Genomic DNA, 16,684 nt, shown 5'->3' on the forward strand with positions numbered 1-16,684 from the left:
CAGTTTCTCACTAAAGACAGCTGGAATAAATAACTCAACAGAACAAGGGGCCATTTGGTGATTGTTTCTAGATGCTATGTTGGAGGAGGTAATAAGTAAGCTGTTTGAAGAGAACTTCAGCATTTGATCCATACTCGTCATGCTAAAGAGAATTCTGTCTAAACACCCTGGTATTTCCCAGCAGGACATTTTCTCAGGGCGTTCTTCTGGCGACCCAGAGAAGTAGTTCATCTGTCTTGCAAGGCTGTCCAGCTGTCTTGGGCTTCTGAGGTCGCCTTCCCCAGCTCTGACCAGTTGGTGGTGGTTCAGTTCTCAGGAGAACTGTTTGTGGGGAAGACGGGAGATAAGACCCCACACAGCGACAGGTTCAGATTCTTGGCTGAATGAGAAGGCACAGGCTGGGAAAACCTTGCGAAGGGGCTCTGTTTTTCTGAGTGACTCATCGGCTGCTTTTGAAGGACGTTTTTCTAGTGACATCTGTTCACACCAAGCAAAGGTAATCATGACGTTCATGGCAGTTGGAGCAAAAGGAGTCTTTAGAAGAGGTTCTAATAAATGCCCCACCAAGGTGATTTCCTAGACGTCTGGGACCATGAGAAAATGTCTAGCAGCTGCTTTGAGAAAAAAAAAAACCTGAGTATTTGCACAGGCAAGTTTGGTCAATATTTTTCTCAATATCAACTTGAAAGATTTTCTGTTTGATTTGTGTAGAATTTTCTTCTTTTAAAATAGTTCTGGGTTTATTTCTGTCAGGGATTTGATAAGAGCTTGAAAATGATCACAAAAAAAGAGAATCTTACCCAAGGCCCTTAATGTTTCAATTCAACCCCCTAAACATCTTTCCGACCCCTACAACACACTGGTCATGTGACTGTGTGGCTAGAGACTTAACCACACTTAAGACTTAACTCACTGGCTAGAGACTTAACCTGTCTCCCCAAGGCTCCCTGGTTCTCTCTGTAAAATGGGGATATAGGTTGGTATCTCCGTGATGGAGCTGTGAGAATTAGATGAGAGTCCTTGTAACGTTCTTAATGCGGGACTGAGTCCCAAATAAAAGTTCTCTGTAATGTTGCTGTATTGTCAGTTACCAAGAGGTAATTAATTATATGCTGGGCACTAGGCCAGGGGCTAGAGATGGGTAAAACCATAGTGTGGTTCCTCCTCTCAAGAAACAGGCAAACACAGTGCTTGTCAAGATATGTTCCCCAAGGCAGTTGCACCAGCATCAATACCGACTTGTTGAAAATGCAAATGCCCAGGCCCCACCCCCGACCTTGAACCCCTGGGGGCCGGGCCCAGCCATCTGCCATTTATAAGCCCCCAGGTGCCCACTGAAGGCTGCGAGCCAGTACCAAATGAATGGGCCACATCTAACGTGTATTTGGTAATGATTCTATGCTCAGGGAATTTATAGTTTCCTGTGACCAGTGCCATGATCACTACTAGGAGAGGTACTGGATCAACCCAACTCACATTTGAAATTAAGTTTGTTGCTCAGCCGTATTTTCCTAATGAAGAAAATACTCAAGTGTCTTTTAAAAAATGTACTTATTGGTGTTTACCATATCGAAAGTGCATACCACAAGGACCTTCATGATTGTTTCCTTTTCCATTGGTCCTACATGGTCTCTCTTCTCCCCTGAGAGAATGTCTCTAGCAATTTCTCAGTCAGGCTCCAGGACCCAACCTGGGCTGGGTTCAAAGCAAACTAAGAAACATTTATCTAATCTGGGGCAGCTTCCCCAAAAGCAAAAAGCAAAAATGGGAGAAATCAGGTGAATCTAAAACATAAAAATGCCACAGACACAGCAGTGTTCTTGAAGGGATGTAGCTGCCAGCCCACAGCCTGATAGACCAGGAGAGCAGCACTGGAGGGAGGCCCCAGGCCCCCGTGTGTGCTGTTCCTTCTTTTCTGTTCACTAAATGGTCTCCTGAGGTAAAAGCACTATATTCCTGGGTTGCGGTAAAGCACTGACTTGCTACATAAAGACACACACACACACACACACACACACACACACACACCTCAAACTGACTTCCATATCATCAGGTATTAGTTTCTAGTCAGTTCCAACACTGAGGGAGCAATGAGGAAAATTCACTATCAGATTCGATAGACCACCAGAAAAAGGAAAAACAATCATCCTTTTGTAGACTTTCAAGGAACAGACTAGCAGTTCAAAAGCTATTCCAGTCCAAAAGCTATTTCTGGAAACCATGCTAGTCTTGTAGCATGTCTGAATCAGAAAACCTAACCAAAGTCTACATTTGCTGCATATCAACTGTGCACTTCTCAAGTGAGCCCTGGGAGAAGTTAAGTTATTCTTCCACATTCAGACACATAGAAGACGTTTTCATGACTCAAGCCATCTGCATGAAAGATCAAACCCATAACCACAGAGAATGCTTTGCAAACTTAAAACGCATCCTCCATCCTTGAGCTGGTTTTATATAACTTGCTTTATTTTCTTATTTTATTTAAAAAGATAACAGGGTTCCTTTACAAAAGTAACTTATTAAACATTCATTTAAAAAAAGAGTTGACGTCACCATTAACAATGGTTTGAACCAAAATAACTTTTGCCTAAATTATTCAATAACTGAGGTAAAACTGTTTGGCTATATGCACAAATTGGCTTACAAAACTAAAACTTAAAATGGACGTTGTCCAGATGACCTCTGCAGGAGCATTCTGGGAACACATTAGGGAAGAGAACCAGGAAGGACCTCAGAGACAGCATCTGTCCTGCTTCCTGGGAGATGCCATCCCCAGGCACCCAGGCCTCCAGGAAGTCAGACTTCATTGTTTGTTTGTCATCACAGTTAGTAGCCCATCCAGTTAAGCGATAGCTGTCAGAATGAACTAGCTATAAAACAGCAGAATTCTAGAAAGCATTCAAAGATATCTGAACCATAAAGAGGAGACCTTAGCCCCAGAGCAGCAGAAATAGCATAAGAAAGTAAATGCATGGGTCAGGACTGGCAGGAAGAGCAGCCAAGATCAGATACTACAACTAGACACTGAAGACCTAGCAGAGAGAGTCTGCGGCCCCACCCCAAGGAGAAAAGGAACTGGGAGAGACTGCAGATCACAAGTGAGAAAACAAGAGTGTAGGACTGAGACTTAAATAAAGCAGCAGTAGTTAAAATGGTATGGTAACAACAGCACAGACAATCAGACCAAGGGAATAAATAAGGACTCCAAAATCGACACCTTTTTATGGGATAAATTCAGCTATGGCGAGGTGGTAGTGGAACATCCTGGTTAGAAACCGGTCGGGCAGCAAACCATACGTTAGATCTGTAATGAGCTATTTGTGTTCAACTCATCAGAACGTTCAGTTCATTTATTCAACAAACATCGGCTGTCTTTTTTGGTGCCTGGTGCTATGCCAGGCATGAAGACTGCAAAGATGGCTAAGACACAGTGTGCTGACGCTGACATACTGGTTGGAGATAAGACGTGTGTACGGCTAATTATAACACAGCATGGTAGGTGCTGCAGAGGTAAGAAGTGCTATGGCAGCAACAAGAGCCAAGTAGCCAACTGATCTGGCAAGTTCTGGGCAGGTTTTCTTTGGGAGTAGAAGATGTTTTGGCCAAACCATATGGCTTTGTCTGTAGTGCCAGAAGAGAAGCCAACCTATCTTCACTGGTGTCCTACCATGAAGGTGGTCAGGGGTCTACAAGAAGGCACAGTGGAAAGGAACACAGAAAGGTAAGAAACGCTGCTACTTTAAAGAGTGTCCTGGAGTCCAAGGAGGAAAGTGCAACCAACCATCTGCTCTGTTGCAGCTAAGTAACGTAAGATGAGACCCAAGAACTATCACTTAACAAGTCACTTAACAAGTCTTAACCCTTAAGTAATTCAGAATGATCTAAAGAGGGGGAGCCCGGGTGACTCAGTTGGTTAAGCCTCTGCTTTTGGCGCAGGTCCTGATCTCAAGGTCCTGGGACTGAGCTCTGCGAGGGGCTCTCCATTGAGCTTCTCCCTACCCCCACCCAAGTGCACACACTCTCTCTCTCAAATAAAAATAAATAAAATCTTTATAAAAAATGATCTAGAAAATGGAAAAAGTGAGAATGCTCCTTCACTAATTGGATAAATCTTATAAAGTCTTAATAACAATTTCAAATAAGGGCAGTACAAATGGTAAAATCATGAGTCAGTCTGGATTAGGAATATGGAGGCAGAGGAGCAGAAATAAGATATTGGGAAATAAATTTCAAAAATGTATTTTAAAAAGCTATCATTATTGTGATAGTGTTGTGTGGTGACAGATGGGACCTACACTTGTGGTAAGCAGAGCATCACGCATAGGCTCACCGAATCACTAGGCTGTGCATGTGAAATTAACATAACATCACATGCCAATGATAGTTCAGTTAAAAAAAAAAAAAAAAGATATGACCAAGTATGAGTTGTAATAATAGGTAATAATAGCTTCATATTGGGAAATTTATATGCAACTCACCTCATTAAGAGATGGGGGGGGGAGTATGGTTCATTAAATACAGCAGAAATATTTGAACACTGATTTCTCCATAAAAACTATTAGCGAACTAGGAACACAAGTAATGTTGGTGAATTTTATATAAGGCATCTATCAAAAACCTAGTGCAAATACTGTATTTAAAGATAAAATATTAGGAGTTTTCCCTTTATTTTTTTTTAAAGATTCTATTTATTTATTTGGCAGACAGAGATCATAAGTAGGCAGAGAGGCAGGCAGAGAGAGAGAGGAGGAAGCAGGCTCCCCGCTGAGCTGAGAGCCCAACTCGTGGCTTGATCCCAGGACTCTGGGATCATGACCTGAGCTGAAGGCAGAGGCTTTAACCCAGTGAGCCACCCAGGTGCCCTGGAGTTTTCCCTTTAAAGAAAATAGCAAAGATACCTTATTGCCACTTCTTTTCAAAATTATAAAAGTTATCTAGCCAGTAGAATAAGAGAAAAAGAGGGGGAGAAAAAGATATAAAAACTGAAAAGAAAGAGACAGCTGTCATTACTCACAGATAACAATAGTCTAAATTAGAAAGACCAAAAAACAGTTAAGATTTACAATGTTCCTGAATGGAAGGACTTAATATCACACAGAGGGCAATTTCCTCCCAAATAATCTAAAATTCAGTGCAACTTCAATCAAAAGGCCAACAGGATATTCTGAGGAAGTTTGCAGGCTCTTAAAATGGATGTAGAAAGTTAAGGACCAAAGACAACTTTGAAAAAGCGTTGAGTATGGCTTGCCTTATTTGAAATGAAGAGCCATAATAAAGTTGTAGTAATAAAACAGTATGGTAATAGAAAGAGATGATTAGACCAACTGAATAAGTGGAGAATCCAAAATGGACCCATGTTTATTTGATAAGTTAGGACATGGTCAGATGGCATTAGAACTTGGGAAAAATAATCATACCATAAATAAAAATAATTCTAGCTAAATGGACACATAACTAAATGTTCAAAACTGGAACTTGAATAAAACTTTTAGAAGTGGAATACACATAACAGTGAGGTTGAGGAAAAAGGATTTTGAATAAGACAAATAAAGCACAAATGATAGAGGAAAAAATTGATAGATTTGATACAGCCCCATGTAAGGATGGATTCCAGGCATCAAAATCCCTTCTAGAGAGATAAAAAGAATGGGTGCCTGAAATAAAATACTATCAATAAAAGTGGAAACAATGGAAGATATTATAATTTATTCTGTTAGAATTAGAAATTTTTCCCCTAGTCTCTTTTCTTTTTTTTTTTTTTTTAAGATTTTATTTATTTATTTGACAGCGCAAGAGACCACAGTAGGCAGAGAGGCAGGCAGAGAGAGAGAGGAAGAAGCAGGCTGAGCAGAGAGCCCGATGCGGGGCTCGATTCCAGGACCCTGGGATCATGACCTGAGCCGAAGGCAGAGGCTTTAACCCACTGAGCCACCCAGGCGCCCCTCTAGTCTCTTTTCTTATTCTTATTAATAAAGGAGTCAAGAATTACATTATAATCACAGATAATACAAATGTATTTGGTCTTTAGCAGAGGTCCAAAAGACTCGGTGTGCAGTTCTAACTCAGTTCTTCCCAACCTTAGCTGAAGATGGTTATTAACTGGAAAGATATGTCCTTCCTATGTGTAATTTTCTTTATGGGCTATAAAATTATCACTGTATTATCATACATTAAATATTTATTCCTTAAATAGCTTTTAAGCACCTCAACAGCAAGGATGTGTTTATTTCATTTCTGTGTCGCCAGGATCTAGCACAACGTTTGGCACGTGGTAGGAACTCAGTAGAGGCTTGATGAACGAAAAATAGGAAATTTATCCCCAAACCCTGCTTCTCTCCCACCATCTTTTTGGTCTTAGCAAAGTTTAAGGCCAGATCAGGGGGTAACAAATCCTCAGGGTTAATGCATTTCAAAGGAAGCACTTAGTCCCTAAAAGTCCAGAAAGTCCCAAGAGTGTGGAGTTGATCCACAGCCTTATGTCAATCTTAAGTGAGTCAGGATCTAGTTCCATCAGTCCTGGCCCTAAGATGCAGTCCAATCCTCAGGTTCATTCTCACTTTTCCCTGATTCCTGTAGATGCCACTGGATAAAGGGGAATGAAGTCTGATCTAGACCCATCTTCCTCCCTTCCTTTCCCTCTCTTTGACCAATTCTCTCAAGCCTGGAAGAACTGAGGGGGTCTGGGAGAGGCAGTCTTAGCGAGCTGGAGAACATGGCTGCATTGATTCTATATGTTCCAATTTTGACTCCCACCCCCCACTTCCTCTGTGGGCCCCCAGTACAGGAAAAGAAACTGAATGCCATTATTCTCCTATAGCTGGAATTACATAGTAACAACACAGTCAGGAAACAAAGTAAGGCAGTTTTGCTCATCCAAATTTGTGAGTTTAAAAGTATAACATCCACGGTTGGAAGAAAATTAGTACTCGGGTCGAATGAGAGTGAAATTTGATATGAAATTTCTGTAAAGTACTATGGCAATGTGTATCTAAAACCTTACAAATGTGCAACCCTTTGATGTAGTGATTTCACTTCTAGACACGTCTTCCCAGGAAATGGTCAGAGATGTTCGCAGATGATACTAACAAAGATATTTGCTACAGATTAATTTACTATAGTAAAATTTGTAAGCAACCTAAATGCCCGGTATTGGGGTGCTGATTAAGAAAATTACAGTCTAGCCATATAATGGAATACTATGCACACGTTTAAAAAGATAATATGATGTAGGAAATACTTCAAGACATATGGCTAAATGGGGGGAAGAGGGTCTGAAAGGGTGTGTAGTGTAAGCCCTACTTTTCAAGAACAGGCTTTTAACTCCGATTCAGTATGGCTGACTCAGGACAAGTATATCGTGTATATGTACTGAAGAGGGGACTCTCATCGGCAGGACAGAGATTTTAAACATTTCTGGAAGAAAGAGCAAATGCAAGCGTGTTGTTGCTTAACGTTGACTGGAGCAGGGGCGCCTGAGTGGCTCAGCCAGCTAAGCGTCTGCCTTCGGCTTAGGTCACGTTCCCAGGGTTCTGGGATTGAGTTCTGCGTGGGACTCCCTGCTCAGCGGGAAGTCTGCTTCTCCCTCTCCCTCTGCTACTCCACCCTCCCCTGGTTGTGCTCTCTCTCTGTCTCAAATAAATAAATAAAATCTTAAAAAATAAAAACAAACACCCCCCAAAAACCCCAAACACCTGAGTGGAGTAAAGTGCAGCCCAGAATACGCATAGGGAGGGAGGGAGGGAGGGAGTGGGGAGTGGGAGCCAGTCTTTCTGGCAAAACTCCAGGGAAGCTCTGGGCAGGGGGCCAGTAGGCTTACAGAGTAAGAATAAGGAAAGGTGCTGAAAAGCAGGAACAAATTGGAAGTCTGCCTACAGAGCCACAGCACACGTCTCCCCTAGTCCTGTGTGCTGCTGGAAAGGAGCCAGCATTTACTCCCGGGCTCCAACAGGAGGGTTCTTCTAAAGAGAAATAAAATGAACCATGGAGGGAGACTTCCCTCTCGAAGGGTGAGTGTCTGCGCAAACTCACCAGGAAGCAAGTCCCTAGATTCAGCAGGTCCTGCCCCAAAGCAGACTCCCCATTGACAGTGTGCCCAAGAGATGCAGCACCTCACACCCAAGCATCCAGAATGATTCACTGAGGTAACGTATCAACAGGCGGCATCTCACTGAGGGGTCAAATTAAACATTGAAGAAACAAGAAATTGAGGTTTCAGTCTAGGTACAAACAAAGGCGCAAAGGGAACCAATGGAAAGAATGAACATAGCAATCGTTAAATATGAGAGAACTAAATGCAAATGAACCTCTTTCATACCAAAAGATACCACCTGAATTGATATATTAATCTTTCGGTCAATGAACAACCGATGCATCCCGTTTAGAATTGGAAGAGTTACCTCTGAAAGGTCTAACTCAGAAATGACTATAAGAGTTTCCTCTTCCCTACTCACTGCTTTTTTTTTTTTTACACCACGTACATATACAGCTTCAATAAAATTTTGAAAGTAAAGGAAAAAGCATGCATATAGAGATTATCACTGGGCTTTTCTCTTTTTCATGTGGAATTCAGAGATACATTTAATATAAAAATGTTGGAGTCTGCATTGAAGGACCTTTGGTGAGAGGATGACTTTTCTCTATGAATTTCCAGAAACAGAACGGACATCACTCGTTTTTCGTTTTTTCCAAGAGAGCCGGCTTACTTTAATCAAAAGCTAGTGCATTTACTTTTGCTTTCATTCCTTACTAGGGCCTTAGGTTGGTTGGTTGGTTTTTTCAATTTGGCAAACCATGTTCCTGGCTTCTTGGAACTACATGGTGGCAGTTTTGATTATGAACGTTCCTCTCCCTGGGTCCAGCTGTCATTGTTGCTATGCACATAGGACATTTTTGCTGGCATTACTTAGGGAACTGGGACTGAACAGAGAGCCAGGACCTTACAACGTTTTGTTGTGAAAGAAACACTTCAAAGGAGCATCTGAGCACCCAGCCATTTTGTGGTCTCCCATTTCAGTCTCTTCCTTTACTTAATATATCTGCTTTAATTTCTAGTATTTCCTTCCCCTGATAGAGTCTTAAAAGCTTCATTTATTCCCTCCACTACTCTGGCAAGGGTAAAGTCCCTCCCTTTCCCCCTTTTTTTCTCCCTTTATCTTCCCTTCATGTTTGTGCCTAATCTGAAGGTTCCCAGAAATATAGTTTTCAGAGAGGAAATGCAACTAAAATCCTATCAGTCAATTCTTCAAATGTTCAGAAGGGTCCACAGACATTAGCACATGGTTACCTTTTGAATTCACGTTCCCACATTTGTTCAAATGCACCTGATCTGCTTTATCTGGAATCTGTAATGAATTTAGGAACAAGATTTTTCTTTTGTTGTCTTGTTCTATACAAGATTACCTACTATCCCCATTTCTTTTAGCAGGTCCTTGGTTTTATACCTGTAGTGCGGAATCTCTGTAAAGTGGACATGGCCCTCACCTTGAACTTGTTTGTGAAGTTTGCTCTGGAGTAAGAGCCAACTCCACAGGCCCCGGCACCAGCGGAGTCCATGTTAGGAACGAACAATTATTGAATTGTTGGTTCTTAGACCCACTGAAACACAATGCAGTGGTTGTTCTGTGAATGTCACTAGCTGACTGACCGACTGCTAACTGATCCACCAACAGGGCTGGTCTCTGCGGCACAACAGCTCAAGCGAAGTGAGAGGAAGTACAGGAAACCAAAAAATCTGTTATGATTCCCACCAACTTCAATGGCGGAATGGTTCACATTTTCATATACAAAGAAAAGTTGAGTGTAGAGAAAAAATAACTCCTGGGGTCTAGCAGATGGAAGATGAAAGATGGGAATGATTTCTATTAACTGGTATTAATCACAAACTGGGGGACTTAAGCAACAGAAATCTATTTTCTCACAGTTCTAGAGGGTAGAAGTTCAAGAACAAGGGGTCAGTGGGTTCGTTTCTTCTGAGGCCTCTCTCCTTGGGGTGTAGATGGGCTACATTCTCTTTATGTCTAAAGACTAGGTGCCTTCCTTCTGTGTGTGCCTGTGTCTTAATCCCTTTTTCTTAGGACATTAGTCATATTGGATCAAGGCCCATCCTAATGACCTCACCTTAACTTAATGACCTCTTTCTCCAAATACAGTCACATTCTGAGATACTGGGGATTTGGACTTCAACATATGAATTTGAGTGGGAGGGGAGACATAATCCAGCCTGTAACAGAGAGCTTTCATGTTCTTTACATTTCTATCCTTTCCATTTCTCTTCTCTTAGAACTCATTCTCTGTGGGCTTATTTTAGCTCTTATTTCATATACCACCCATTGCTTTTTCCATTCCTCAACATATATTTATTGAGTTTCCATAATTCTCCCTTACACTGTGTTTGGTACTAGAGATCCCACAGGGTGGCTCCTGCCACTTAGAAGAAGGTGACATGTAAAAAAAAACAAAACAAAACTGTAACGAGCCAATAAATACTGCCATGGGGGTTTGAATGCCATTTTGTGGGAGCTCAGAAGACCACTGTCCTCCACCTGGAAGCATGGAAGTTTGAGCAGAGAAGATGACAATATGGAAGCTCTTAAAATAATAAATATGAGTTCATTAGGAAGAGAAAATGGAGATAAAGTCATTCTAGAAGATGGGACTAGAAAATACAAAGTACAGAGCATGGAAAATATGGCATAGTCTTTAGTTGTAAGCTGGGGGCCTGAGGACAGGGAGCAAACAGAAATGAAGCTGGAGAGGTTGGTTGGAGCCAGGCTAAGAAATTAGGACTTTAGGCAGAGAAAGCCAATCAACATTTTAACACATTAATTAACTAATAAATTAATATTAAAATATAGGTTTCAAAGTACTGTTTTTATGTTATCTAGGCAGAGGCTCAATTAGTTCTGCCCTGCCAGCGAGACTCTTAGCTCATCAATGATAGGACCTTTGCCTAATACTTCATTTGCATTCCATATGTCCCTATCATCATCACTATGAGGGACTAAATGAGTAAAAAAAAAAAAAGAATCCTTTTCTTTCTCAGAAACTATCATCTCTATGCCTAATATCCGATGAAGATCAAGGTACTTGCATATGTAGGCACATGTAAAACACTTTCTCTTACGTATATATTTGAGGGAAAGTTTTGTAAGAATGGGTAGATATATGCCTGCTTCAAGTGTTTTCCTCAGAACCTATTTAAAAATTGGGTAGACTAAATCACTTCTTCATTTTATAGACCAGTGGAACAAAGATCTCTAAATTAACATGAAATGAAATCAACTGGTCCTTTCTGTCAAACACCAAACACTCTTTCCCTGAAAAGTTTCCATTTGATCTTTATACTATTCAACAAAACAATTCACCTTGAGATGAACTTTCCCTACTGGAATTTTCTTGGCATTTACATATATGGTAGACATCCTTAAACTTGTTATCTGCTGTTCTCTAACAGTTTCATGAAAATAAATTCCTTTAAAAAATCATTAAAAGTGGGGCGCCTGGGTGGCTCAGTTGGTTAAGCATCTGACTTTGGCTCAGGTGAGGATTCTGGAGTCCTGGGATTGAGGCCTACGTTGGGCTCCCTGCTCAGCAGGGGTCTGCTTCTCTCTCTGCCCCTTCCCCCGCTCATTTTCTCTCTCTCTCTCTCTTAAATAAATAAAAGCTTTAAAAACAATCATTAAAAATACATTTGTACTTTTGTATCCCCCCCCATCAGCACAGGGCCTGGTGTATAGAAAATAATAACGACAAACATGGTATAAAGTGTCCGATACTTAATATATAATTGACTCATTTATTTCTTATAATAATCCATGAAGTATGTGCCATTATTAACTTTATTTTAAAGATGTAAAAACACAGGCCCAAAGAGGTCAAGCAACTCACCCCAAGAGCCATGACATGTAAGTGGCAAGTTGGACTGGCTGTAATGTTTCATAAAGGGACACCTGGGTGGCTCATTCGGTTAAGTCTCTGCCTTCGGCTCAGGTCATGATCCCAGGGTCCTGGGATTGAGTCCCGTATCAAGGTCCTCGCTCAGCAGGAAACCTGCTTCTCCCTCTTCCTCTCCTTCTGCCTGCCACTCCCCCTGCTTGTATTTTCTCTCTCTCTCTGTCAAATAAATAACAAACAGAATCTTTATAAAAAAAAAAAAGTTTTCATAAATATTAGTTTATTAATCCAGCCATCATCTGAGCCCGTGGGTTACTGATAGGACAGATTCCCCACTGAATGCAGGCAGCTGCTGGATGAGAAGGCAGCAAAGAGCTAGTCTCATCGGACAGTGCCTGGCAATGCATTCCACCGCCCCGGGCCCCGCAGCTCTGTCTCCCAGCACAGCTGTACAAGGTCAAAAGACTTGTGTGTGTGCGGCTCAGGGAGGCAAGGGAAGAGACAATGTCCTGCTTTCTTCTCCCTATGCGCCAGCAGATACATTCGCCAAAAGGCTTTTGTTTTTATAAACGTGGCTCAAGGAGAATATAAATTGAGAAGGGTAGTTATAATTTCTTAATTATTTTTCTAAACAATGAAGGACAGATATAAATCATAATAATAGCTACCATTTATTGAACTCTACAACAGGTACTAGGCCAAGTGCTATCCTGCATGGTCTCATTTAATCTCCAGGGCAACTCTAAGCAGTAGGAACTCATCTCCCACTTAGAAAAGTGAGGCTCAGAGGCCAAGACCAAGCAGCTGTACACAGCAGAACCCTCCTCTTCCTCCTCTACTCCTCTTCCTCACCTTCCCCCTACCAGTTCACCATTCCCCTTCTGTCTCCTCCTATCCCACCCTCCCAGTTTGGTCCCTGTTTATCTGTTTTTCTCTCTCTCCTTATAAGTTGAAGTATCAGTGACACATAGTAAAAAACTCCTTTTTTTTTCCCACTGTTAATTTTTTTCTGGAATAAAATGGCATTGTGCTTATGTAGTTTCTTTTAAATCTTTATTTCTTAGGGATGTACAATAAAGTGTTTACAGTGAAATAATAATATAGTGAATAACCCTAAAATGCTCTAGCGAAAATAAATAAATGAATAATCTAAAATGAGAGAACAGGGTGCCTGGGTGGCTTAGAGTCTGACTCTTGATTTCAGCTCAGGTCATTATCTCAGGGTCCTGGGACTGAACCCTGCATCAGGTTCCATGCTCAGCGGGGAGTCTCTTCCTCTCCCCCTCCCCCTGCACTCTCTCTCTAAAATAAATAAATACATCTTAAAAAAAAAATAAAATGAGGGTGCCTGGGTGGCTCAGTGGGTTAAAGCCTCTGCCTTCAGCTCAGGTCATGATCCCAGGGTCCTGGGATCGAGCCCCGTGTGGGGCTCTCTGCTCCGCAGGGAGCCTGCTTCCTCCCCTCTCTCTCTCTCTGCCTGCCTCTCTGCCTACTTGTGATCTCTCTCTCTCTCTGTCAAATAAATAAATGAAATCTTAAAAAATAAAAAAAATAAAATGAGAATACAGATAAAAGAGAAACAAAACGGGACACATTTTTATAGTACAGCTCTGTGCCTAGAACTAGATGGGGACATTTCCAGCACCTGAAGGAGTCCAACTCTTTGTGTCAACATTTACTACCTGATGGAAATGCCATTAAAGTCTTGGTGAAAATTCATATCAAAGCAAGATCTTCTTGGGGTAAAGATTCTTCTTGAGCATTAGACTTTATCAGCAAAGCTTTCTGTGGCTGAGATGCCATGGAAATCAGAAAAGTCATTGACCCAACCAGGTCATATTTAATTTGGACTTCAGCAGCTAATTTAAATTTAAATTCAATTGGCCAAAAGTGATTTGCATGAACTCCGTCATAGGAGAATATGTGTTCATAATGCAAGTTGTTAGTGAGCCACACTTAGTCTGTGTTGTGATGGGACCTGTGATACAAGAAAGGAGCCCTTACTCCAGTCCCTGCTTAATTAAGGCTGTGTATAGAGGTGACTTGGGAAGGTCACATGGATGGTGACTATCACATGGTCACCACTATTAGTGGTGTGCTTTTTGTGCTGTAACTCCAGAGTAATGTTGTACCCAAAAACTTGCGATTTTTTTAATGCTCTAAAACTTCCTATAAGTGCTGAGTAGAATAACAGATATGCTTAAAACTGTATGGATGCCCTCTTGGGGGGAAAACTGAAATTTAGATTCTATCTACTAGTTAATCAAATTTGATTCTATCAAATTTGGTTATACTCTAGAAGTCTAGAATCTAAAGAGTCTTTAAGTGATTGGCTGGTACTTGCGTAAGGAAGGGGGCTCGTTGATGTTGCAGAATCAGATATCAGTAGCAGGCGGGTAATGGACATGCTGATGCAGAAGTTAGGTGAGGAGTTTGGCTTCCAGTGTGTTCTTTTTTATTATAGCAGGATTATTTAAGGCCATTGAGATTAGAAAGGCTGCAGGAAGTAAACTAAGTAATCCCTGAAAAAAGTGCTGAAATTAGCTCTATTTAGAGTAATCCTACTCGGTTAATAATCAGAAGTGACAAAATGGACATGCAGAGGAAGGGGATCACCTTTGTTATTTTTTTCCCTGCAAGAGCAATGAAATGGCAGTTTGAGGTGCTACAACTATGAAAAAGGATGAAATTTCTCCATAATGGATATATATGCTTAAGTGTGGGCTTTTCTACAGGAAAATCTTATTTCATTCCTCCTCTAACCCTTCCTCTCTTCCCCCCATACACAACATTTGAGTCTCATCTGGAGAACAGATGAACCCACTTCTCTGAGATGTTCATCACAGAGTGTCTCTGCAGAATACATGGTCTCATATATAGAAAACCCTAAAGGGGTTTTCTTCACCAGAAGGCTGTTAGAACCAATAGGCAAAGTCGGTAAAGCAGCAGGATACAAAATCGACATACCCAAATCAGTTGTGCATTTATATACTAACAACAAACCACCTGAAAATAAATAAGATAATCCCCATTCCCCATAGCACCAAAAACAATAAAATACTTAGGGATCAACTTAACCAAAAAAGGGAAAGACCTCTAACCTGAAAACTGTAAGACATTGATTAAAGAAACTGAAAAAGACACAAATAAATGGAAATATATCCTATGTTCATGGATCATTGGAATTAATATTATTTAAATATGCACGCTAGGGATGCCTGGGTTGCTCATTCAGTTAAGCATCTGCCTTTGGATCAGATTGTGATCCTAGTGTCCTGGGATCAAGTCCCGTAATTGGGCTCCCTCCCTGCTCTCCAAGAAGCCTTCTTCTCTCTCTGCCTGCTGCTCCCCCTGCTCGGATTCTCTCTTTCTCTGGCAAACAAATAAATAAAATCTTAAAAGTATGGCACTCACATAAAAAGACACACAACCAGTGGAACGGAATCAAGATCCCAAGAAGAAATCCATGCATATACAGTCAACAAATATTTGATGAGGGAGCCAAGTATCCTCAATGCAGGGTGCATTGTATGTAACTCACAAAAATTACGCAGCTCAAAATTAAATTGAAATGGGTTAAAGACCTACATGTACGATCTAAACCATAACATTTGTAGAAAAAAACATAGGGGGAAAAACTCCTTGACATTGGCCTTAATGATGATTTTCCAGATATGACACCTGAAGTGCCAGCAACAAAAGTAAAAACAAACAAATGGTACTATATCAAACTAAAAAGTCTCTGCACAGCAAGAGAAATAATCAACAAAATGAAAAGTCAACCTATGTAATGGGAAAAATATTCACAGACCAAAAATCTGATAAGGGGTTAATATACAAATACTGTAATAGAAAAAACACAAATGATGGGATTACAAAATGAACAAAGGACAAAAACAGATGTTTTTCCAAAGAAGATACATGAATGCCAACATTTCATGAAAAGGTGCTCAACAGCAAAACCATAAGGGAACTGCAAATTGAAATCACAAGATATCACCTCATGCCTATTAGGATGGCTATTATGAGAAACATGAAAGATAGCAAATGTTGGTGAGGATATGGAGAAAAGGGAACCCTTGAGCACTGTTGGTGGAAATGTAAACTGGTGTAGCCAATCACTATTTCAGAGCAAAATCTGCAGCCCCATGTTCCCTGCAGGATTATTTACAATTACCCAGGCATAGAAATAACCTGTGTCCATCAACAGATCAACATATAAATGGATAAAGAAACTGTGAGATTATACATATGTATATATGTGTACACACACACACACACACACACACACACACATCAGCCACCAAAAGAAGAAAACCTGCTATTTGTGACAACACAGATGGACCTTGAGGACATTACGCTAAGTGAGGTAAGTCAGACAGAGAGACAAATACTGTATGATCTCACTTACATGTGTAATCTTAAAGACAAAACAAAACAACTCATAGAAACAGAGAACAGACTGGTGGTTGTCAGTGGCAGGGGGTGGGGGAGATGGGTAAAAATAGTCAAGGAGCACTTCCAGCTCTAAGCTCAATAAATTCTGAAGATCTAATGCACAGTACGGTGACCATAGTTAATGATACTGGACTGTGTACTTGAAGGTTACGATGACAGCAGATTTTAAAAGTTCTCATCACACACAAAAATGGTAACTATATGGTGATGAATATGTCAACTAACCTTATTGTGTTAGTCTTTTTCTAATCACATATATATATCAAATCATCACATTATATACCTCAAACTTACACAAAATTATGTCTGTTATAGCTCAGTAAAGCTGGGGGGG

At 40.8% G+C, this 16,684-nt stretch overlaps 1 protein-coding gene across 2 annotated transcripts in view; it reads right to left on the minus strand.

Moving 5' to 3' along the window:
• Positions 1–16,684, minus strand: part of SPATA13 (spermatogenesis associated 13) — a 345,487-nt gene that overhangs the window by 195,359 nt on the left and 133,444 nt on the right. The window lies entirely within an intron of this gene.

This window comes from Lontra canadensis, unplaced genomic scaffold, assembly GCF_010015895.1.
Source record: "Lontra canadensis isolate GAN:19392208 unplaced genomic scaffold, GSC_riverotter_1.0 scaffold103, whole genome shotgun sequence".
Lineage (NCBI taxonomy): Eukaryota > Metazoa > Chordata > Mammalia > Carnivora > Mustelidae > Lontra > Lontra canadensis.